Genomic DNA, 14,252 nt, shown 5'->3' on the forward strand with positions numbered 1-14,252 from the left:
CTCTCATCCCCCACACTCGCTCTCTCTCTCTTCCCCCCACTCGCTCTCTCTCTTCCCCCCCACACGCTCTCTCTCTTCCCCCCCACTCGCTCTCTCTCTTCACCCCCACTCGCTCTCTCTCTTCCCCCCCACTCGCCCTCTCTCTTCCCCCCACTCGCTCTCTCTCTTCCCACCCACTCGCTCTCTCTCTTCCCCCCCAGTCGCTCTCTCTCTTCCCCCCCAGTCGCTCTCTCTCTTCCCCCCAGTCACTCTCTCACTTCCCCTCCAGTCGCTTTCTCTCTTCCCCCCAGTCGCTCTCTCTCTTCCCCCCCCGTCGCTCTCTCTCTTCCCCCCAGTCATTCTCTCACTTCCCCCCCAGTCGCTCTCTCTCTTCCCCCCAGTCTCTCTCTCTCTTCCCCCCCAGTCGCTCTCTCTCTTCCCCCCAGTCACTCTCTCTCTTCCCCCCCAGTCGCTCTCTCTCTTCCCCCTGAGTCGCTCTCTCTCTTCCCCCCAGTCGATCTCTCTCTTCCCCCCCAGTCGCTCTCTCTCTTCACCCCCAGTCGCTCTCTCTCTTCCCCCCATTTGCTCTCTCTCTTCCCCCCCAGTCGCTCTCTCTCTTCGCCCCCAGTCGCTCTCTCTCTTCCCCCCGTCGCTCTCTCTCTTCCCCCCCAGTCGCTCTCTCTCTTCCCCCCAAGTCGCTCTCTCTCTACCCCCAGTCGCTCTCTCTCTTCCCCCCAGTCGCTCTCTCTCGTCCCCCCCAGTCGCTCTCTCTCTTCCCCCCCAGTCGCTCTCTCACTTTCCCCCCAAGTCGCTGTCTTTCTTCCCCCCAGTCGCTCTCTCTCTTCCCCCCAGTCGCTCTCTCTCTTACCCCCAGTGGCTCTCTCTCTTCCCCCCCAGTCGCTCTCTCTCTTAGCCGCCAGTCGCTCTCTCTCTTCCCCCCCAGTCGCTCTCTCTCTTCCCCCCAGTCACTCTGTCTCTTCCCCCCCACTCGCTCACTCTCTTCACCCCCACTCGCTCTCTCATTTCGCCCCCACTCGCTCTCTCTCTTCCCCCCACTCGCTCTCTCTCTTCACCCCCACTCGCTCACTCTCTCTTCCACCCACTCGCTCTCTCTCTTCCACCCCACACGCTCTCTCTTCCCCCCCACTCGCTCTCTCTCTTCCCCCCCACTCGCTCTCTCTCTTCCCCCCACTATCTCTTTCTCTTCACCCCCACTCGCTCTCTCTCTTCCCCCCCACCCGCTCTCTATCTTCCCCCCACTCGCTCTCTCTCTTCACCCCCACTCGCTCTCTCTCTTCCCCCCCCACTCGCTCTCTCTCTTCCCCCCCACTCGCTCTCTCTCTTCCCCCCACTATCTCTCTCTCTTCACCCCCACTCGCTCTCTCTCTTCCCCCCCACTCGCTCTCTCATTTCGCCCCCACTCGCTCTCTCTCTTCCCCCCACTCGCTCTCTCTTCCCCCCCCACTCGCTCTCTCTCTTCCCCCACACTCGCTCTCTCTCTCTTCCCCCCACTCGCTCTCTCTCTTCCCCCCCACACGCTCTCTCTCTTCCCCCCACTCGCCCACTCTCTTCCCCCCCACTCGCTCTCTCTCTTCCCCCCCACTCGCACTCTCTCTTCCCCCCCACTCGCTCACTCTCTTCCCCCCCACTCGCTCTCTCTCTTCCCCCCCACTCGCTCTCTCTCTTCCCACCCACTCGCTCTCTCTCTTCCCCCCAGTCGTTCTCTCTCTTCCCCCCCAGTCGCTCTCTATCTTCCCCCCAGTCACTCTCTCACTTCCCCCCCAGTCGCTCTCTCTCTTCCCCCCAGTCGCTCTCTCTCTTGCCCCCCAGTCGGTCTCTCTCTTCCCCCCAGCCGCTCTCTCTCTTCCCCCCCAGTCGCTCTCTCTCTTCCCCCTGAGTTGCTCTCTCTCTACCCCCCTGTCGATCTCTCTTCCCCCCCAGTCGCTCTCTCTCTTCCCCCCCAGTCGCTCTCTCTCTTCCCCCCATTTGCTCTCTCTCTTCCCCCCCAGTCGCTCTCTCTCTTCGCGCCCAGTCGCTCTCTCTCTTTCCCCGTCGCTCTCTCTCTTCCCCCCAGTCGCTCTCTCTCTTCCCCCCAGTCGCTCTCTCTCTTCCCCCCAAGTCGCTCTCTCTCTTCCCCCGCAGTGGCTCTCTCTCTTCCCCTCCAGTCGCTCTCTCTCTTAGCCGCCAGTCGCTCTCTCTCTCTCTTCCCCCCCAGTCGCTCTCTCTCTTCCCCCCAGTCACTCTGTCTCTTCCCCCCCCAGACGCTCTCTCTCTTCCCCCCCACTCGCTCTCTCTCTTCCCCCCCACTCGCTCTCTCTCTTCCCCCCCACTCGCTCTCTCTCTTCCTCCCACTCGCTCTCTCTCTTCCCCCCCACTCGCTCTCTCTCTTCCCCCCCACTCGCTCTCTCTCTTCCCCCCACTCGCTCTCCCTCTTCCCCCCCACTCGCTCTCTCTCTTCACCCCCACTCGCTCTCTCACTTCCCCCCCACTCGCTCTATCTCTTCCCACCCACTCGCTCTCTCTCTTCCCCCCCACTCGCTCTCTTTCTCCCACCCCAGTCGCTCTCTCTCTTCCCCCCCAGTCGCTCTCTCTCCTCCCCCTCAGTCGCTCTCTCTCTTCCCCCCAGTCACTCTCTCTCTTCCCCCCAGTCGCTCTCTCTCTTCCCACACAGTCGCTCTCTCTCCTCCCCCCCGTCGCTCTCTCTCTTCCCCCCAGTCGCTCTCTCTCTTCCCCCCCATTCACTCTCTCTCTTCCCCCCACTCGCTCTCTCTCTTCCCCCCCACTCGCTCACTCTCTTCACCCCCACTCGCTCTCTCATTTCGCCCCCACTCGCTCTCTCTCTTCCCCCCACTCGCTCTCTCTCTTCACCCCCACTCGCTCACTCTCTCTTCCACCCACTCGCTCTCTCTCTTCCACCCCACACGCTCTCTCTTCCCCCCCACTCGCTCTCTCTCTTCCCCCCCACTCGCTCTCTCTCTTCCCCCCACTATCTCTTTCTCTTCACCCCCACTCGCTCTCTCTCTTCCCCCCCACCCGCTCTCTATCTTCCCCCCACTCGCTCTCTCTCTTCACCCCCACTCGCTCTCTCTCTTCCCCCCCCACTCGCTCTCTCTCTTCCCCCCCACTCGCTCTCTCTCTTCCCCCCACTATCTCTCTCTCTTCACCCCCACTCGCTCTCTCTCTTCCCCCCCACTCGCTCTCTCATTTCGCCCCCACTCGCTCTCTCTCTTCCCCCCACTCGCTCTCTCTCTTCCCCCCCCACTCGCTCTCTCTCTTCCCCCACACTCGCTCTCTCTCTCTTCCCCCCACTCGCTCTCTCTCTTCCCCCCCACACGCTCTCTCTCTTCCCCCCACTCGCTCTCTCTCTTCCCCCCCACTCGCTCTCTCTCTTCCCCCCCACTCGCACTCTCTCTTCCCCCCCACTCGCTCACTCTCTTCCCCCCCACTCGCTCTCTCTCTTCCCCCCCCACTCGCTCTCTCTCTTCCCACCCACTCGCTCTCTCTCTTCCCCCCAGTCGTTCTCTCTCTTCCCCCCCAGTCGCTCTCTATCTTCCCCCCAGTCACTCTCTCACTTCCCCCCCAGTGGCTCTCTCTCTTCCCCCCAGTCGCTCTCTCTCTTGCCCCCCAGTCGGTCTCTCTCTTCCCCCCAGCCGCTCTCTCTCTTCCCCCCCAGTCGCTCTCTCTCTTCCCCGAGTTGCTCTCTCTCTTCCCCCCTGTCGATCTCTCTCTTCCCCCCCAGTCGCTCTCTCTCTTCCCCCCCAGCCGCTCTCTCTCTTCCCCCCATTTGCTCTCTCTCTTCCCCCCCAGTCGCTCTCTCTCTTCGTGCCCAGTCGCTCTCTCTCTTTCCCCGTCGCTCTCTCTCTTCCCCCCAGTCGCTCTCTCTCTTCCCCCCCACTCGCTCTCTCTCTTCCCCCCCACTCGCTCTCTCTCTTCCCACCCACTCGCTCTCTCTCTTCCCCCCAATCGTTCTCTCTCTTCCCCCCCAGTCGCTCTCTATCTTCCCCCCAGTCACTCTCTCACTTCCCCCCCAGTCGCTCTCTCTCTTCCCCCCAGTCGCTCTCTCTCTTGCCCCCCAGTCGGTCTCTCTCTTCCCCCCAGCCGCTCTCTCTCTTCCCCCCCAGTCGCTCTCTCTCTTCCCCCTGAGTTGCTCTCTCTCTTCCCCCCTGTCGATCTCTCTCTTCCCCCCCAGTCGCTCTCTCTCTTCCCCCCCAGTCGCTCTCTCTCTTCCCCCCATTTGCTCTCTCTCTTCCCCCCAAGTCGCTCTCTCTCTTCCCCCCCAGTGGCTCTCTCTCTTCCCCTCCAGTCGCTCTCTCTCTTAGCCGCCAGTCGCTCTCTCTCTCTCTTCCCCCCCAGTCGCTCTCTCTCTTCCCCCCCAGTCACTCTGTCTCTTCCCCCCCAGACGCTCTCTCTCTTCCCCCCCACTCGCTCTCTCTCTTCCCCCCCACTCGCTCTCTCTCTTCCCCCCCACTCGCTCTCTCTCTTCCTCCCACTCGCTCTCTCTCTTCCCCCCCACTCGCTCTCTCTCTTCCCCCCCACTCGCTCTCTCTCTTCCCCCCACTCGCTCTCTCTCTTCCCCCGCACTCGCTCTCTCTCTTCACCCCCACTCGCTCTCTCACTTCCCCACCACTCGCTCTATCTCTTCCCACCCACTCGCTCTCTCTCTTCCCCCCCACTCGCTCTCTTTCTCCCACCCCAGTCGCTCTCTCTCTTCCCCCCCAGTCGCTCTCTCTCCTCCCCCTCAGTCGCTCTCTCTCTTCCCCCCAGTCACTCTCTCTCTTCCCCCCAGTCGCTCTCTCTCTTCCCACACAGTCGCTCTCTCTCCTCCCCCCAGTCGCTCTCTCTCTTCCCCCCAGTCGCTCTCTCTCTTCCCCCCCATTCACTCTCTCTCTTCCCCCCAAGTCGCTCTCTCTCTTCCCCCCCGTCGTTCTCTCTCTTCACCCCCAGTCGTTCTCTCTCTTCCCCCCAAGTCGCTCTCTCTCTTCCCCCAGTCACTCTCTCTCTTCCCCCCAGTCGCTCTCTCTCTTCCCCCCCAGTCGCTCTCTCTCTTCCCCCCCAGTCGCTCTCTCTCTTCCCCCCCAGTCGCTCTCTCTCTTCCCCCCCAGTCGCACTCTCACTTCCACCCCAGTGGCTCTCTCTCTTCCCCTCCAGTCGCTCTCTCTCTTCCCCCCAGTCGCTCTCTCTCTTCCCCCCAGTCGCTCTCTCTCTTCCCTCCCTGTCGCTCTCTCATTTTCCCCCCCAGTCGCTCGATCTCTTCCCCCCAGTCGCTCTCTCTCTTCCCCCCAGTTGCTCTCTCTCTTCCCCCCCAGTCGCTCTCTCTCTTCCCCCCCAGTCGCTCTCTCTCTTCCCCCCCATTTGCTCTCTCTCTTCCCCCCCAGTCGCTCACTCTCCTCCCCCCCAGTCGCTCTCTCTCTTCCCCCCAGTCGCTCTCTCTCTTCCCCCCCAGTCGCTCTCTCTCTTCCCCCCCAGTCGCTCTCTCTCTTCCCCCCCAGTCGCTCTCTCTCTTCCCCCCCAGTCGCACTCTCACTTCCACCCCAGTGGCTCTCTCTCTTCCCCTCCAGTCGCTCTCTCTCTTCCCCCCAGTCGCTCTCTCTCTTCCCCCCAGTCGCTCTCTCTCTTCCCCCCAGTCGCTCTCTCTCTTCCCCCCCCGTCGCTCTCTCTCTTCCCCCCCAGTCGCTCTCTCTCTTCCCCCCCATTTGCTCTCTCTCTTCCCCCCCAGTCGCTCTCTCTCTTCGCCCCCAGTCGCGCTCTCTCTTCCCCCCGTCGCTCTCTCTCTTCCCCCCCAGTCGGTCTCTCTCTTCCCCCCAAGTCGCTCTCTCTCTTCCCCCCAGTCGCTCTCTCTCTTCCCCTCCAGTCGCTCTCTCTCTTCCACCCCAGTCGCTCTCTCTCTTCCCCCCCAGTCGCTCTCTCACTTTCCCCCAAGTCGCTCTCTCTCTTCCCCCCAGTCGCTCTCTCTCTTCCCCCCAGTCGATCTCTCTCTTCCCCCCCAGTCGCTCTCTCTCTTCCCCCCCAGTCACTTTCTCTCTTCCCCCCATCGCTCTCTCTCTTCCCCCCCAGTCGCTCTCTCTCTTCCCCCCAAGTCGCTCTCTCTCTACCCCCAGTCGCTCTCTCTCTTCCCCCCCAGTCGCTCTCTCTCGTCCCCCCCAGTCGCTCTCTCACTTCCCCCCCAGTCGCTCTCTCACTTTCCCCCCAAGTCGCTGTCTCTCTTCCCCCCAGTCGCTCTCTCTCTTACCCCCAGTGGCTCTCTCTCTTCCCCCCCAGTCGCTCTCTCTCTTAGCCGCCAGTCGCTCTCTCTCTTCCCCCCCAGTCGCTCTCTCTCTTCCCCCCAGTCACTCTGTCTCTTCCCCCCCAGACGCTCTCTCTCTTCCCCCCCACTTGCTCTCTCTCTTCCCCCCGACTCGCTCTCTCTCTTCCCCCCCACTCGCTCTCTCTCTTCCCCCCCACTCGCTCTCTCTCTTCCCCCCCACTCGCTCACTCATTTCGCCCCCACTCTCTCTCTCTCTTCCCCCCACTCGCTCTCTCTCTTCCCCCCACTCGCTCTCTCTCTCTTCCACCCACTCGCTCTCTCTCTTCCCCCACACTCGCTCTCTCTCTCTTCCCCCCACTCGCTCTCTCTCTTCCCCCCCACACGCTCACTCTCTTCCCCCCCACTCGCTTTCTCTCTTCCCCCCCACTCGCTCTCTCTCTTCACCCGCACTCGCTCTCTCTCTTCCCCCCCACTCGCTCTCTCTCTTCCCCCCCACTCGCTCTCTCTCTTCCCCCCCACTCGCTCTCTCTCTTCCCCCCCACTCGCTCTCTCTCTTCCCCCCACTCGCTCTCTCTCTTCCCCCCACTCGCTCTCTCTCTTCCCCCCCAGTCGCTCTCTCTCTTCCCACCCACTCGCTCTCTCTCTTCCCCCCAGTCGCTATCTCTCTTCCCCCCCAGTCGCTCTCTATCTTCACCCCCACTCGCTCTCTCTCTTCCCCCCCACTCGCTCTCTCTCTTCCCACCCACTCGCTCTCTCTCTTCCCCCCAGTCGCTCTCTCTCTTCCCCCCCACTTGCTCTCTCTCTTCCCCCCGACTCGCTCTCTCTCTTCCCCCCACTCGCTCTCTCTCTTCCCCCCCACTCGCTCTCTCTCTTCACCCCCACTCGCTCTCTCATTTCGCCCCCACTCGCTCTCTCTCTTCCCCCCACTCGCTCTCTCTCTTCACCCCCACTCGCTCACTCTCTCTTCCACCCACTCGCTCTCTCTCTTCCACCCCACACGCTCTCTCTTCCCCCCCACTCGCTCTCTCTCTTCCCCCCCACTCGCTCTCTCTCTTCCCCCCACTATCTCTTTCTCTTCACCCCCACTCGCTCTCTCTCTTCCCCCCCACCCGCTCTCTATCTTCCCCCCACTCGCTCTCTCTCTTCACCCCCACTCGCTCTCTCTCTTCCCCCCCACTCGCTCTCTCTCTTCCCCCCACTCGCTCTCTCTCTTCCCCCCACTATCTCTCTCTCTTCACCCCCACTCGCTCTCTCTCTTCCCCCCCACTCACTCTCTCATTTCGCCCCCACTCGCTCTCTCTCTTCCCCCCACTCGCTCTCTCTCTTCCCCCCCCACTCGCTCTCTCTCTTCCCCCACACTCGCTCTCTCTCTCTTCCCCCCACTCGCTCTCTCTCTTCCCCCCACACGCTCTCTCTCTTCCCCCCACTCGCTCTCTCTCTTCCCCCCCACTCGCTCTCTCTCTACCCCTCCCTCTCGCACTCTCTCTTCCCCCCCACTCGCTCACTCTCTTCCCCCCCACTCGCTCTCTTTCTTCCCCCCCACTCGCTCTCTCTCTTCCCACCCACTCGCTCTCTCTCTTCCCCCCAGTCGCTCTCTCTCTTCCCCCCCAGTCGCTCTCTATCTTCCCCCCAGTCACTCTCTCACTTCCCCCCCAGTCGCTCTCTCTCTTCCCCCCAGTCGCTCTCTCTCTTGCCCCCCAGCCGCTCTCTCTCTTCCCCCCAGCCGCTCTCTCTCTTCCCCCCAGTCGCTCTCTCTCTTCCCCCTGAGTTGCTCTCTCTCTTCCCCCCTGTCGATCTCTCTCTTCCCCCCCAGTCGCTCTCTCTCTTGCCCCCAGTCGCTCTCTCTCTTCCCCCCATTTGCTCTCTCTCTTCCCCCCCAGTCGCTCTCTCTCTTCGCGCCCAGTCGCTCTCTCTCTTCCCCCGTCGCTCTCTCTCTTCCCCCCAGTCGCTCTCTCTCTTCCCCCCAAGTCGCTCTCTCTCTTCCCCCCAGTCGCTCTCTCTCTTCCCCCCCAGTCGCTCTCTCACTTCCCCTGCAGTCGCTCTCTCTCTTCCCCCCCAGTGGCTCTCTCACTTCCCCCCCAGTCGCTCTCTCTCTTAGCCGCCAGTCGCTCTCTCTCTCTCTTCCCCCCCAGTCGCTCTCTCTCTTCCCTCCAGTCACTCTGTCTCTTCCCCCCCAGACGCTCTCTCTCTTCCCATCCACTCGCTCTCTCTCTTCCCCCCCACTCACTCTCTCTCTTCCCCCCCACTCGCTCTCTCTCTTCCCCCCACACGCTCTCTCTCTTCCACCCACTCGCTCTCTCTCTTCTCCCCCACACGCTCTCTCTCTTCCCCCCCACTCGCTCTCTCTCTTCCCCCCCACTCGCTCTCTCTCTTCGCCCCCACTCGCTCTCTCTCTTCCTCCCACTCGCTCTCTCTCTTCCCCCCCACTCGCTCTCTCTCTTCCCCCCCACTCGCTCTCTCTCTTCCCCCCCACTCGCTCTCTCTCTTCCACCCCACTCGCTCTCTCTCTTCACCCCCACTCGCTCTCTCACTTCCCCCCCACTCGCTCTCTCTCTTCCCACCCACTCGCTCTCTCTCTTCCCCCCCACTCGCTCTCTTTCTCCCACCCCAGTCGCTCTCTCTCTTCCCCCCCAGTCGCTCTCTCTCTTCCCCCTCAGTCGCTGTCTCTCTTCCCCCCAGTCACTCTCTCTCTTCCCCCCAGTCGCTCTCTCTCTTCCCACACAGTCGCTCTCTCTCCTCCCCCCCGTCGCTCTCTCTCTTCCCCCCAGTCGCTTTCTCTCTTCCCCCCCATTCAGTCTCTCTCTTCCCCTCAAGTCGCTCTCTCTCTTCCCCCCCGTCGTTCTCTCTCTTCCCCCCCAGTCGTTCTCTCTCTTCCCCCCAAGTCGCTTTCTCTCTTCCCCTCCAGTCACTCTCTCTCTTCCCCCGCAGTCGCTCTCTCTCTTCCCCCCCAGTCGCTCTCTCTCTTCCCCCCCAGTCGCTCTCTCTCTTCCCCCCCAGTCGCTCTCTCTCCTCCCCCCCAGTCGCTCTCTCTCTTCCCCCCAGTCGCTCTCTCTCTTCCCCCCCAGTCGCTCTCTCTCTTCCCCCCCAGTCGCTCTCTCTCTTCCCCCCCAGTCGCTCTCTCTCTTCCCCCCCAGTCGCACTCTCACTTCCACCCCAGTGGCTCTCTCTCTTTCCCTCCAGTCGCTCTCTCTCTTCCCCCCAGTCGCTCTCTCTCTTCCCCCCAGTCGCTCTCTCTCTTCCCTCCCAGTCGCTCTCTCATTTTCCCCCCCAGTCGCTCGATCTCTTCCCCCCAGTCGCTCTCTCTCTTCCCCCCAGTTGCTCTCTCTCTTCCCCCCCAGTCGCTCTCTCTCTTCCCCCCCAGTCGCTCTCTCTCTTCCCCCCCATTTGCTCTCGCTCTTCCCCCCCAGTCGCTCTCTCTCCTCCCCCCCAGTTGCTCTCTCTCTTCCCCCCAGTCGCTCTCTCTCTTCCCCCCCAGTCGCTCTCTCTCTTCCCCCCCAGTCGCTCTCTCTCTTCCCCCCCAGTCGCTCTCTCTCTTCCCCCCCATTTGCTCTCTCTCTTCCCCCCCAGTCGCTCTCTCTCTTCGCCCCCAGTCGCTCTCTCTCTTCCCCCCGTCGCTCTCTCTCTTCCCCCCCAGTCGGTCTCTCTCTTCCCCCCAAGTCGCTCTCTCTCTTCCCCCCAGTCGCTCTCTCTCTTCCCCTCCAGTCGCTCTCTCTCTTCCACCCCAGTCGCTATCTCTCTTCCCCCCCAGTCGCTCTCTCACTTTCCCCCCAAGTCGCTCTCTCTCTTCCCCCCAGTCGCTCTCTCTCTTCCCCCCAGTCGATCTCTCTCTTCCCCCCCAGTCGCTCTCTCTCTTCCCCCCCAGTCGCTTTCTCTCTTCCCCCCGTCGCTCTCTCTCTTCCCCCCCAGTCGCTCTCTCTCTACCCCCCAAGTCGCTCTCTCTCTACCCCCAGTCGCTCTCTCTCTTCCCCCCCAGTCGCTCTCTCTCGTCCCCCCCAGTCGCTCTCTCACTTCCCCCCCAGTCGCTCTCTCACTTTCCCCCCAAGTCGCTGTCTCTCTTCCCCCCAGTCGCTCTCTCTCTTACCCCCAGTGGCTCTCTCTCTTCCCCCCCAGTCGCTCTCTCTCTTAGCCGCCAGTCGCTCTCTCTCTTCCCCCCCAGTCGCTCTCTCTCTTCCCCCCAGTCACTCTCTCTCTTCCCCCCAGACGCTCTCTCTCTTCCCCCCCACTTGCTCTCTCTCTTCCCCCCGACTCGCTCTCTCTCTTCCCCCCCACTCGCTCTCTCTCTTCCCCCCCACTCGCTCTCTCTCATCCCCCCCACTCGCTCTCTCATTTCACCCCCACTCGCTCTCTCTCTTCCCCCCACTCGCTCTCTCTCTTCCCCCCCACTCGCTCTCTCTCTCTTCCACCCACTCGCTCTCCCTCTTCCCCCCCAGACGCTCTCTCTTCCCCCCCACTCGCTCTCTCTCTTCCCCCCCACTCGCTCTCTCTCTTCCCCCCACTATCTCTCTATCTTCACCCCCACTCGCTCTCTCTTCCCCCCCACTCGCTCTCTCTCTTCGCCACCACTCGCTCTCTCTCTTCCCCCCACTCGCTCTCTCTCTTCCCCCCCACTCGCTCTCTCTCTTCTACCCCACTCGCTCTCTATCTTCCCCCCACTCGCTCTCTCTCTTCACCCCCACTCGCTCTCTCTCTTCCCCCCACTCGCTCTCTCTCTTCCCCCCCACTCGCTCTCTCTCTTCCCCCCCACTCGCTCTCTCTCTTCCCCCCACTATCTGTCTCTCTTCACCCCCACTCGCTCTCTCTCTTCCCCCCCACTCGCTCTTTCATTTCGCCCCCACTCGTTCTCTCTCTTCCCCCCACTCGCTCTCTCTCTACCCCCCCACTCGCTCTCTCTCTTCCCCCACACTCGCTCTCTCTCTCTTCCCACCACTCGCTCTCTCTCTTCCCCCCCACACGCTCACTCTCTTCCCCCCCACTCGCTCTCTCTCTTCCCCCCCACTCGCTCTCTCTCTTCACCCGCACTCGCTCTCTCTCTTCCCCCCCACTCGCTCTCTCTCTTCCCCCCGACTCGCTCTCTCTCTTCCCCCCCACTCGCTCTCTCTCTTCCCCCCCACTCGCTCTCTCTCTTCCCCCCACTCGCTCTCTCTCTTCCCCCCCACTCGCTCTCTCTCTTCCCCCCCACTCGCTCTCTCTCTTCCCACCCACTCGCTCTCTCTCTTCCCCCCAGTCGCTCTCTCTCTTCCCCCCCAGTCGCTCTCTATCTTCCCCCCAGTCACTCTCTCACTTCCCCCCCAGTCGCTCTCTCTCTTCCCCGCAGTCGCTCTCTCTCTTGCCCCCCAGTCGCTCTCTCTCTTCCCCCCAGTCACTCTCTCTCTTCCCCACCAGTCGCTGTCTCTCTTCCCCCTGAGTCGCTCTCTCTCTTCCCCCCTGTCAATCTCTCTCTTCCACCCCAGTCGCTCTCTCTCTTCCCCCCCAGTCGCTCTCTCTCTTCCCCCCATTTGCTCTCTCTCTTCCCCCCCAGTCGCTCTCTCTCTTCGCCCCCAGTCGCTCTCTCTCTTCCCCCGTCGCTCTCTCTCTTCCCCCCAGTCGCTCTCTCTCTTCCCCCCAAGTCACTCTCTCTCTTCCCCCCATTTGCTCTCTCTCTTCCCCCCCAGTCGCTCTCTCTCTTCCCCCCAAGTCGCTCTCTCACTTCCCCCCCAGTCGCTCTCTCACTTCCCCCCCAGTCGCTCTCTCTCTTCCCCCCCAGTGGCTCTCTCTCTTCCCCTCCAGTCGCTCTCTCTCTTAGCCGCCAGTCGCTCTCTCTCTCTCTTCCCCCCCAGTCGCTCTCTCTCTTCCCCCCAGTCACTCTGTCTCTTCCCCCCCAGACGCTCTCTCTCTTCCCCCCCACTCGCTCTCTCTCTTCCCCCCCACTCGCTCTCTCTCATCCCCCCCACTCGCTCTCTCTCTTCCCCCCAGTCGCTCTCTCTCTTCCCCCCAGTCGCTCTCTCTCTTCCCTCCCAGTCGCTCTCTCATTTTCCCCCCCAGTCGCTCGATCTCTTCCCCCCAGTCGCTCTCTCTCTTCCCCCCAGTTGCTCTCTCTCTTCCCCCCCAGTCGCTCTCTCTCTTCCCCCCCAGTCGCTCTCTCTCTTCCCCCCCATTTGCTCTCGCTCTTCCCCCCCAGTCGCTCTCTCTCCTCCCCCCCAGTTGCTCTCTCTCTTCCCCCCAGTCGCTCTCTCTCTTCCCCCCCAGTCGCTCTCTCTCTTCCCCCCCAGTCGCTCTCTCTCTTCCCCCCCAGTCGCTCTCTCTCTTCCCCCCCATTTGCTCTCTCTCTTCCCCCCCAGTCGCTCTCTCTCTTCGCCCCCAGTCGCTCTCTCTCTTCCCCCCGTCGCTCTCTCTCTTCCCCCCCAGTCGGTCTCTCTCTTCCCCCCAAGTCGCTCTCTCTCTTCCCCCCAGTCGCTCTCTCTCTTCCCCTCCAGTCGCTCTCTCTCTTCCACCCCAGTCGCTATCTCTCTTCCCCCCCAGTCGCTCTCTCACTTTCCCCCCAAGTCGCTCTCTCTCTTCCCCCCAGTCGCTCTCTCTCTTCCCCCCAGTCGATCTGTCTCTTCCCCCCCAGTCGCTCTCTCTCTTCCCCCCCAGTCGCTTTCTCTCTTCCCCCCGTCGCTCTCTCTCTTCCCCCCCAGTCGCTCTCTCTCTACCCCCCAAGTCGCTCTCTCTCTACCCCCAGTCGCTCTCTCTCTTCCCCCCCAGTCGCTCTCTCTCGTCCCCCCCAGTCGCTCTCTCACTTCCCCCCCAGTCGCTCTCTCACTTTCCCCCCAAGTCGCTGTCTCTCTTCCCCCCAGTCGCTCTCTCTCTTACCCCCAGTGGCTCTCTCTCTTCCCCCCCAGTCGCTCTCTCTCTTAGCCGCCAGTCGCTCTCTCTCTTCCCCCCCAGTCGCTCTCTCTCTTCCCCCCAGTCACTCTCTCTCTTCCCCCCAGACGCTCTCTCTCTTCCCCCCCACTTGCTCTCTCTCTTCCCCCCGACTCGCTCTCTCTCTTCCCCCCCACTCGCTCTCTCTCTTCCCCCCCACTCGCTCTCTCTCATCCCCCCCACTCGCTCTCTCATTTCGCCCCCACTCGCTCTCTCTCTTCCCCCCACTCGCTCTCTCTCTTCCCCCCCACTCGCTCTCTCTCTCTTCCACCCACTCGCTCTCCCTCTTCCCCCCCAGACGCTCTCTCTTCCCCCCCACTCGCTCTCTCTCTTCCCCCCCACTCGCTCTCTCTCTTCCCCCCACTATCTCTCTATCTTCACCCCCACTCGCTCTCTCTTCCCCCCCACTCGCTCTCTCTCTTTGCCACCACTCGCTCTCTCTCTTCCCCCCACTCGCTCTCTCTCTTCCCCCCCACTCGCTCTCTCTCTTCTACCCCACTCGCTCTCTATCTTCCCCCCACTCGCTCTCTCTCTTCACCCCCACTCGCTCTCTCTCTTCCCCCCACTCGCTCTCTCTCTTCCCCCCCACTCGCTCTCTCTCTTCCCCCCACTCGCTCTCTCTCTTCCCCCCACTATCTGTCTCTCTTCACCCCCACTCGCTCTCTCTCTTCCCCCCCACTCGCTCTTTCATTTCGCCCCCACTCGTTCTCTCTCTTCCCCCCACTCGCTCTCTCTCTTCCCCCCCACTCGCTCTCTCTCTTCCCCCACACTCGCTCTCTCTCTCTTCCCACCACTCGCTCTCTCTCTTCCCCCCCACACGCTCACTCTCTTCCCCCCCACTCGCTCTCTCTCTTCCCCCCCACTCGCTCTCTCTCTTCACCCGCACTCGCTCTCTCTCTTCCCCCCCACTCGCTCTCTCTCTTCCCCCCGACTCGCTCTCTCTCTTCCCCCCCACTCGCTCTCTCTCTTCCCCACACTCGCTCTCTCTCTTCCCCCCACTCGCTCTCTCTCTTCCCCCCCACTCGCTCTCTCTCTTCCCCCCCACTCGCTCTCTCTCTTCCCACCCACTCGCTCTCTCTCTTCCCCCCAGTCGCTCTCTCTCTTCCCCCCCAGTCGCTCTCTATCTTCCCCCCAGTCACACTCTCAC

The sequence above is a fragment of the Somniosus microcephalus genome, chromosome 6, assembly GCF_052327205.1.
Source record: "Somniosus microcephalus isolate GS21.2 chromosome 6, FLI_Smic_1.0, whole genome shotgun sequence".
NCBI classification, from domain to species: domain Eukaryota; kingdom Metazoa; phylum Chordata; class Chondrichthyes; order Squaliformes; family Somniosidae; genus Somniosus; species Somniosus microcephalus.